Source organism: Myotis brandtii, unplaced genomic scaffold (genome assembly GCF_000412655.1).
Source record: "Myotis brandtii unplaced genomic scaffold, ASM41265v1 scaffold536, whole genome shotgun sequence".
NCBI classification, from domain to species: domain Eukaryota; kingdom Metazoa; phylum Chordata; class Mammalia; order Chiroptera; family Vespertilionidae; genus Myotis; species Myotis brandtii.
Genome location: NW_005369967.1, coordinates 109,902 through 117,973, shown reverse-complemented (window position 1 = coordinate 117,973; position 8,072 = coordinate 109,902). Strand labels below are relative to the sequence as shown.

Here is an 8,072-nt window from a genome sequence, read left to right as displayed (position 1 = left end):
CGAGCGTAGGCCGCCCTCTACCGCTGGAAGGCCGGAGGCTGAGGGGGACGCGAGACCAGCCGGCTTCGCATTCCTGGGAGCGCCACCTCCAGGGAATCCCGCATTTTCGACCGCTGGGACGGACTGGCCCGCGCCAGTTCAGCCGCGGCCCTAAGGAGCACCTGATACTGGAGATTGGGAACAGACTCTCTGCCACTTGTTAGGCATGATCGCTGCTGCCCGGCTGCAGCTTGCAACGCGAACATAAGCTGGCACGCACCCACAACCGACTGGCGAAGCCCTACTTTCTCGTGTGAGCTATGTTTCCACACTCGCCGGATGTAAAGATCCCCCACGAGGGCCTGAATTCGATGTCTGGCCTCTCCCCCGACCCGCGGCTGCGACTACCCCTCAATGAGGCGGAAGTTTATTCAGTACGGGAAAGAGAACACGGAACGGAGGAGTGGGGGCTTTTCCTCAGGATGCTTCCTACCCGCTCGGACTCGGGAAATTCCTGCCGCCCGCGATGCAGAGCAGTGGGCCGAAGAGCTAGTTCACACCAGCCCAGACGGCGAGCTGAGACCCAGGACCTGAGCGCGCTGGCGGGGCACACAAAGTAGTCGCGAGCCGAGGCGGGGGCACGGTGGCCAATCAGAACCGCGAGCTGCGTGAGTGGAGTGCGAGCCGACCAATCAGAAGGCGGGAAGATGAGCTTCCTTTACCGAACTCTTCCCGGTGCCTCCGGACCCAGATCCCAAGCCTGAGGTGCAGTGCTGTGGAAAAGCGAAATGATGCCCTAAAACACAGAAGAATTCTTCCTCTAGATGTGGGTGTTTTGAAGTAAATGCCTTGGGTACATATCCTAGAGCAAATAGCGGCGGCCTTTTAGATGCTGAGTGTGAAAAGGATCGCAGAGAAGAGATTTAAGAGGCAGTGGACTGCCAAGACTGTTATCTGCCTCATAACGTTCATAAACATTCAGTATTTACGGAGTCATTTTTAAAGGCCAGGAACTGTACTCCCAAAACACAAATAAGATACTGCTGATTCAAAGTAGAAAAAAGTTCCCTATCCCTCTATAAACTTAGCTTCTGAGGGAGGTTTGTGAGACCTTGTGACTAGTATTTATTGGCAGCCCTTTAAAATAAAAGCTCTCCACGAAGTAGTTTACAGTTATTTTTATTATGAGCTCCCTGTAAGAAGGGAACATTAAGAAAAAAGTAGAGTGACTAGTCTAAGGTCAAAAAATACACTGGCAGAGCCCGAATTGTGTCCCAGCTCAGCTTAGTCATCGTTCAACAATCATTTACTGAATGTGTGGTTGCTCTCCTCCACTGAAGCCGTCTCTGCACTAAGCTTGTACTAGTAAACAGCAAAAATCCGCTAGAAGGGTTGCAGGCTATGGTGGTTGGAAAGGAACAGAAATTTTAGGCTTATGCCATAGCAAGATGGATTAAAGGCCAAAGTCTTATCAGTTGTACTCTAGATAATTTTTTGAAGTCAGAAGTGAGGCAAATACTCACTTTTTAGTTTAACAGCATTTTTTGAAGTATTTTAGCAAGCATGTTTAAAGCTTACCTTGTACAATACTTCAAGATCTCCAAGTTCAAAGCTTTACATTTGCCTGAAAACATCGATTTTTTTTTTAATCTGGCCTTCATTTTTTTCTTTCCAGAAACCTAGGGATTAAAATAATTACCTTCTCAAACTCCTGCTCAAAAAGAAAAAAAAGAGAAATATCTTCCCAAGGGATGTTTGTTCAAGATTTAGTGCATTTTTATAGTGCAGTATAATATATATTAAAATACCAAATAACTAGTGTCTCTAGCATATATTCAGAAACTAGACCTTAAGCGATTTCAGTTATGCTCTGTTGAGTTAATGTGCTTCTCAGCCTGAGACGGAACACTGTTATCAAAGCCCTTTTCAGGACATGCCTAGGATTTAGCTACCACCTCAGAACTGGAAGTATTAGTTAAATAACTGACTTTTGAGAACAAACTACACATTAAGTTCCAGGCCAATAATGAATTTACAAAAAATTCACAACAGTCCCTGCTTTTAAAAAACACATTTCTCTTATTGTCTCCAGAGAGGAATGTTACTAAAACTCTGCCTTTCTCTTAACAGGTTAACTTTCTGACAGAAAGCATCTCCCAAAGGTTCTATCTACATCACTGGCCACCAGAACACATCTCTGTTAAAGTGTGTTTTCTCACAAGCTCCGGTCTCTTTGTTGCTGGGCCCTCTCACTCTCTCTTCTCACCCCAGCTGTCTCTCTGTGCCTCACATCACTCCTAGTTTCAGGTATTTGCTTAAGAAAGTAGAATTGTTCCACCACTTCCTCCACCACCACACCCTCACCAACTAGGCTCGAGACCTATTTTAGCTGATGCAAAAACTTATAAAGTTCTGCTCAGCGAAACACTGTGAAGAATATTCTTTATGACATTATACTGAGAACTAATAGAAACTTCTAAATACATCGTATTCTTTTACACAGCCTGCATCAAATTCTTAGTCATCAACCAGAGCTGTGCAGGTCTTGCGGGTGGAACAAGGAGTCAACCATTAGACAACGGAAACTATCAAAATGAAAGGGAGTACCTGAGTAGCCATTTTATTGAAATCAAAATTAATGAACACTACCACATTTCCAAAGTTGTGAACACCCAAAGGACAGCACTGTTATTGCTACATACAAAAAGGTGTGAACTTGAGAAAATTATTTTACCCATTTGGCTCTTAGTTTTCTCATCTGTAAAATGAAGGGATTGGACTAGATAAATTTTAGTTGTTTGCCAGTCCTAAGCTATAAATCTAGCTTGCTTGACAGTAACTAACAATGAATAATGGAAAAACAGCCTATATTTTCAAATTCAATAAATGTTTTAAGCCACTTTTGAGCCATATCCTTAAGTTGAAATTGTCTATTTACACCAAGCATGTCAAACTTAAAGGCTAACACGAGCCAAATAAACAAGGTTTAAGTGTATGTGGGCCACAAAAAAACAATAGCTTCAATTTTCATAGAAACATAGGTTTATTTTGATAGAGACATGCTGAATACAAAGGGCTGAAATGAGTAATCGTTAACATAAAATAATATAACATTTTAATAAAAATTAATATTTTTTCTTGAACATTAACTTACCAGACACTGAATCACTGCACAAATTAATAAGCATAATGCAAATAAACCTATTTTTCTTGTTCTCCAAAAGCGAAATATTCCCTGTTGCACACACCAAATAAGTCAGTATAAGACTAATGACCTGGCAATTGACTGCTAAAATATCCACTGCTAGTATTAGTGGAGAGAAATGGTGCACCTGCACATAAGGCGTGTAATGGAAATGAATGCAACATGGTTATAATAATCAGTCATTAGCGAAAGTTGTAATTCGTTATTAATAATTACGTATAACAGGATATTGTAAAAATTAAGTTATGAAATTTTTATTAAAACATTTCTTACATACCGTTATATTGGCTGGGCCACAAAAATATTCATTGTGGGCCGCATGTGGCCCACGGGCTGAGAGTTTGACATGCTTGATCTACACCCATTCATTAAACAGCCAGAGCCAATCATTCCAATCAGAAGAATAAATGATTGATTTAGAGCAGTGGTTCTCAACCTTCCTAATGCCGCGACCCTTTAATACAGTTCCTCATGTGTGGTGACACCCAACCATAAAATTATGTTAGGTAGATAAAAGTTATTTTTTAAACATTTTTCTCTTGTCACTTAGAAAGCTCTTCCTCTGTCCCTTGTGCGCCTCCTTTCTGTGCCAGCAAAGCGCCCCACGTATGACTCTAGTGCAGTGGTTCTCAACCTTCCTCATGCCGCGACCCTTTAATACAGTTCCTCATGTTGTGGTGACACCCAACCATAAAGTTATTTTTGTTGCTACTTCATAACTGTAATTTTGCTACTGTTATGAATCGTAATGTAAATATCTGATATGCAGGATGTATTTTCATTGTTACAAATTGAACATAATTAAAGCATAGTGATTAATCACAAAAACAATATGTAATTATATATGTGTTTTCCGATGGTCTTAGGCGACCCCTGTGAAAGGGTCGTTCGACCCCGAAAGGGGGTCTCGAGCCACAGGTTAAGAACCGCTGATTTAGAGGCTGATGAAACTAGACAAACTATCCCTCCCTGTAACTTGCCTCCATGGCTGAAATTTCTCTCTTCTCCTTTGGGATCAAGTATCATATAGTTCACACTATTGATTTCTTATTCAACATCCACTCCTAAATTTTCCTTATTGAGTTGCTTGTTTTGTTTTTGTTTGTTTTTTAGGTAACTATCCAACCTCCAACTACAAAAGGGCAACTCAATTAGCCTGAGTCAATCAGTAAATGAATTCCCTGGTATGATAGAGACTTGTAATGCTTACCCTGTCACATGTCCCATTTTCACATGTACATCCCTGCCACCCCTCCCCCCTTGTTCTTGGCTGGGCCACGTAACTAGTTATAGTCACTAATCTGTAGTGGGTTGTGGGTAGAGGCGATATGTGTTACTTCCAGGTAGAACATTTAATTGCAAGTGTAAGTTCTTACAGTGTTTACTCTGCCACAGCCTCAAGACCAGTATTGTTGAAGATGATAAAGCTTTTGTCAGCCTAGGTCCCCAAGAAAGGATAATGTAGAACAGCCCACCTCTCACTCTCATCAAGTCAGGATGGTTGGTTTGAGTAATAAATACATCTTTGTTGTTTAAGGATTTTTTTTTCTTTTCCTTTTTTTTTCTTTTTACTGCAGTATGACCTAGAAAATAAGTTATGCTAGGTCCTAGACTATTCTAATTAAAACACCAGAAAACCATTATAGTCCTGTAGTAAACTGGCCCAATCAGACAAAAGGGAAAGATTTTTAGTCCATACTTAGAGAAAAGGATTCTCTTTCCTATCAGGTATGAGCAAATCAGCCTATAGCCCAGATTGCCACAAGAGTAATTGATCAAACAGAGAAAAAAACCTTGATGATATGATTGAGCTGATGGCTATATTGCTCCTAAAGGCTATTCCTCTCTAGACTTATAATTCTGCAAACTAATAATTCAGTTTGTTTGTTTCTCCATAATATGGTAAGCAGAAATATATGTTTATTTTTGTACATCTTTATTTTCATCAGGGTTCCTAACATAAATCTAGCAGTGATGGCGAACCTTTTGAGCTCGGCGTGTCAGCATTTTGAAAAACCCTAACTTAACTCTGGTGCCGTCTCACATATAGAAATTTTTTGATATTTGCAACCATAGTAAAACAAAGATTTATATTTTTGATATTTATTTTATATATTTAAATGCCATTTAACAAAGAAAAATCAACCAAAAAAATGAGTTCGCGTGTCACCTCTGACACACGTGTCATAGGTTCGCCATCACTGATTCTAGCTCAAGAAGCACTCATAAAAATTTGATGAGTTAAAATTTAAAAAATATAAAGCTCACCCTCTTGTCTTCAGAAATAAAATATTACCTGCACTAACAAGGGGAAAAAGTAGTTTGATTCAACCCAATCTTTTTACAGATGAAAAAACTAAAACCCAGTATAAGATTTATTAAGTTCATATGGCTTGCTATGGCAGAACTGAGGGGGAAAAAATAAAAACTGCTAATTGTTTCATCAAAAATGACCATAATTTTCCACTCAAGGTAGGAAAGTAATGAGACAGTATATTACCCTGGTAGTTAAAAACTTTGAACTTAACACAAATATAGCTTACTTACTAGCTATATGATCTTGGACAAGTTACTTAACCTCTCTAAGCTCTGGTTTTTCCATCTATAGAGGACAGTAGTCTCTAGTTCATAGAGTTGTGAGGAATAAATGACTCGACATATAAAAAAACACTTAGCATAATGCCTAACATAGTAAACATTCTATATATTGCAGCTCTATCAAATGATGTTTATTCATAGATAAATCAATTTTTTACATTAAGATTGATCCTGTTCTCCTTTATCATTCATATAATTCAGATCACTGACCTGTGTTTTTTCCATCATGTATAATTATAGGATAGCCTATACAACTGTATAGCCAGCATCCACCTTTCCTATGGGAACTCCTCCCATTTCCACACTTCTATTACATTATGGCAGCAAAAGAAACCATGTTACTACTAATTGTTCCTTGGCCCAGCTAATTGGTCAAGAGCAGAACACCTGACCCAAGAGGTGCCAGTGTAGCCATTCCTCCAAGATTTTTAGATTTTGGAAGAGAGGTCATCTCAAGCCTCACCTAGATATAAAATATGAGAGATGTCACTGGGCATGTTTTTTGCCAAGTGGAAATACACATTTTGTACTGAGAGAATAAAGTCAATGAACAGAGGGAAACAGAAAAGATGAAAAATATGTCTTTATTATACCTACTGGAATTCTCAGTTCCAGGTTTTCTTGACCATTGACAAATCTCTGTCTTTCTTTCTGCTTTGGCTTGTCTCTTCCAAGGGTTTCTCCCATATCCTTCCAATATTACTCCCCAATAATTCCTGATGGCTTTATTTGAGGTGCAATTAATGCAATGATATGTTTTATTATCTATATATATAAAAGGCTAATATACTAAGTGCCCAACCATCCAGGTAATGATGTCACATAGCAACACCACTTCCTCTCCCTACAACTAGTCTCCTTGCAGTTTCTTCAGCCCAGGAATACAACTTGCTTTATAGCCAGGAGGAAACATTTCACACTATAACCAAATGTCTGTGAAGCTTTTTCACGTGCCTCATCTCATTTGATCCTCACAGAAGTCCTGGAGTAGGTAGATAGGAGACTTGGTGGAATCCTATTTTCTTTTCATTAGCCAGAAAACGGAGATTTAGAAAGCTTAGAAACTTGACCCGACTGAAAAGAAGTAAGAAATGGTGGATCTTGAAAATGACTTCAGGTTTTCTCACTGCGCAGAATATAGTCAAACACTGCTGCAGTTAAATATTTTACCCTTTGTTCTCCCTGCATGATCTACAATAATAATCTGCTTCATGTTGGTATTTACTGCTGTGTTGCTGACAATTACCTGAAAGAGAAGTTGAGGTGCTTCACTGGGCTGGAAAAAGGTTCGCTAAATCAGAACAGGTCTAATTAAGCAAGTTTATTCTATAATATAAAAGGCTAAGTTGACTTGTGTATGCGCAATACATATAAAGCTCTCACTGGTGCCAGTTGCACACATGTTTCCATCTGTCATTGTCGATCATGAATTTGGTTGACACTTCTATTATAGAGAAAGGGCGAATAGCAATATTAAAATATTTCTCCCTATCACTTCTCGGCCTTTTGGCTAAGATCAAGTGTAGTAAAATATTTCTTTCAATTAATTTCCTTTCAATGTGCATGAATTTGTGCACTTGGCTATTAGTGTTATTATAAAGTAAACAATAAGAAGAGGGAAAATTCTTGGATCCATGATCTTTATTAACAACTTGAGTGATACCTCAAAGAATATGATCATCAAGTTTATAAAAAATTAATCAAGAAATATTTATCAAATACCAACTATATGTAAAATACCTGTGACAGAAACTTCAAATTACCTACCTATATCTCTTCTTTTATTCTTCCATAATAACCAATCCCTAAGCTTTAGATGGTCCTATTACTACTCAGCTAAAATATAATACTTTCTAGTAACCTTGCATGGGTGTGGCCACTAAATTTGGGTTATTGATATCTAAGCAAAAATGTTGTGTGGGACTTCTGTTTTTAAAAAAACATCATAAAAAGGAAGGGGAGCATGGACACTGTGGCTCGGGGGTTGGGGGTGGACCTATGAACCAGGAGGTCATGGTTCAATTCCCAGTCAGGGCACATGCCCAGGTTACGGGCTCAATCCCCAGTGTGGGGTGTGCAGGAGGCAGCCGGTCAATGATTCTCTTTCATCATTGATGTTTCTATCTCTCTCTCCCTCTCCCTTCCTCTCTGAAATCAATAAAAATATATCTTTTTTAAAAAGGAAGGGGATATAACCTTCTTACCACTTCTCTCCATCCTGTTACCTTGACATGATGTCTGACAGGTGCCTTCTTGGACCATTTATAGCTCTACAAAAACCATAAACTAA

General features: G+C 39.2%; 1 protein-coding gene across 2 annotated transcripts in view; it reads right to left on the bottom strand.

The window, feature by feature from the left end:
- Positions 1-6,442, bottom strand: part of FUT8 (fucosyltransferase 8 (alpha (1,6) fucosyltransferase)) — a 232,794-nt gene extending 226,352 nt beyond the window's left edge. The window contains exons 1-2 of one of the 2 annotated variants that reach the window (XM_014549149.1): positions 6,380-6,442; positions 1,558-1,658 (exon numbers count right to left, since the gene is read on the bottom strand). The gene's annotated coding sequence lies outside the window, so the exon portion shown is untranslated. Of the gene's footprint in view, positions 1-472; positions 1,160-1,557; positions 1,659-6,379 lie in introns of those variants that run through there. The other variant, XM_014549150.1, reaches the window with a different exon arrangement.
- Positions 6,443-8,072: the final 1,630 nt, after the last annotated feature.